The following is a 2,111-nucleotide window of genomic DNA, read 5'->3' on the forward strand; positions in this document are numbered from 1 at the left end:
CAACATAAAGTAATTGTCATTAAACTTAAATATATTTAGAATCAGTACAAGTTGTAAAATTTTATCAGTAAAAGGTAGGAGTATAACTCGTCCATCAAGAAAGAACTTGAGAGGTTTTAAGCCTTCAATGTAAAGATTGAATATGTAAAGACATATTACATTACCCATGAAGATTATGAACAATTTGTAGGAACCTTAATTTATGTACGATAAGATAAAGAATGTTATCAATAAAATTAGAAATCAGTTTTGGGGAACACTTGTACACAAACATGATGAGCCTTCCTGAAATCTCAGGGTTATGGATCTTGGGGAGTACAAAAAAGATAGACATTATAGGATCTTATAAAATAAAGTTTCGCCCTTCGACGATTAGTCTGTTTAAGGTGTCGGCTCTTTGTGTTTGCGTACAACGGTGAATTCCATCACATGTAAAATTAGGTGTCGGATAGATGTCTCCAGCTTCATCTACGTACAGTTCATAGCTCCAAACTACATTAGCGTCTCCTTCGTCAGTAATTGTAATAGCAATGTAAAATCGTGGGTTACATATAGTTCGATGTTCCTTCAGCTCAAGCTATCGTAAAGAAGTAATAAATATCCGCTAATCTGTTCCATCAACATCAGACAACTTAGAATACTTATTCACACTTGAACTAATTTGTGCACTTAATAAAACTCATGGAACCCATTTGTATTGGCTGTCGTTTGGTATAATGCTACACACTATATTACATGTACTCTGCCAACCATGGGGACCAAAACCTTTAACTTCATGCTGAGCCACTTGGAGATGAACAAGAAGCAGATAAAATAAGTCGAGTCTTGTGTAAAAATTAAAAGGTAAACGTGAAAAGTTCATAAGGTGTTTAATGACAATGATATATCTTAGAAAGATAGAATATTCGCAAGTGTGGCAAATGCCACACAATAGTACCGTAAAATTGAAACAATTTCTTATTACCAACAAACAAAAAAGTAACGTATATTTTTGTGTAAAGAAAAATTCATTTTCTACTGGGTTGTTATTAGGTCTGTAACCTCCTTTATTTCAATATAGATCTTTACAGAAATAATACATGACTAGCTTAAAGTATAATCTTTAAATGAAGAACTCGAAGTACAAATGAACAAAGAAATCATATTTGAATTAAACAGATAAATTGAGTTTCTCTATCTAATCAGGGCGGGCCAGTGGCGCAATGGATAACGCGTCTGACTACGGATCAGAAAATTCCAGGTTCGAATCCTGGCTGGTTCGATTAAGCGTTACAATTTTGGGTCCGGCATGGCCAAGCGTGTTAAGGCGTGCGACTAGTTATCTGAGGTTCGTGGGTTCGCATCCTTGTCGCGCCAAACATACTCGCCGTTTCAGCCGTGGGAGCGTTATAATGTGACGGTCAATCCCACTATTTGTGCTAAAAGGGTAGCCCAATAGTTGGCGGTGGGTGGTGATGACTAGTTGCCTTCCGTCTAGTCTAACACTGCTAAATTAGGGACGGCTAGCGCATATAGTTTTCGTGTCGCTTTGCGCGAAATTCGAAACACAAACAAACTGTATATTGCAAAACAACACTAGTATACTAAGACAGGTTGCTTTATAAAGGTCAGTTTTATATTCATGAATACGGTAACATCATTGCACGTGAGCAGCGTAAGTACAATTTCCATAACTTTAGCCAGGCACTACTGTCTGGCCAATATACTAAAAGTAACATGTATATTGTTAAGATATTTAGATTAAGCATTTCTGTTTTTATGTTGCCACATGTTGTTTTCCTAGGAACAACAACATAATTTATATTTATTCCCCAATTTTTTATGCAGGTTACGAAGTCTGTCAAATTGAACCAACCCGTATGAAGATAAAGTAGTGAAAATAACAGATAAATATAAAGTTTGTTTGATAAAAACGACGTTCATAATTACCTGGGGATTATAAAGATTTTTTTCGTAAAATCTGAAAATGTTTTGATCCTTAAAAATATTTTCAATCTTAAAATCAAAATTATTTTGCATGTTGAACAGTCAACATCCTGGTAACGAAAAAAAATACAAGAAAATCTTTAATTAAAAGATCTTAATATTTAATTGAAAATGGCATATTTTGT

General features: G+C 34.5%; 1 non-coding gene across 1 annotated transcript; it reads left to right on the forward strand.

The window, feature by feature from the left end:
* The first annotated feature begins 1,188 nt into the window (after positions 1-1,188).
* TRNAR-ACG (transfer RNA arginine (anticodon ACG)) lies at positions 1,189-1,261 on the forward strand. Its single transcript has one exon. It is a non-coding gene; the product is annotated as a tRNA-Arg (tRNA).
* Positions 1,262-2,111: the final 850 nt, after the last annotated feature.

The sequence above is a fragment of the Tachypleus tridentatus genome, chromosome 1 (genome assembly GCF_004210375.1).
Source record: "Tachypleus tridentatus isolate NWPU-2018 chromosome 1, ASM421037v1, whole genome shotgun sequence".
In the NCBI taxonomy this organism is placed as follows: Eukaryota; Metazoa; Arthropoda; class Merostomata; order Xiphosura; family Limulidae; genus Tachypleus; species Tachypleus tridentatus.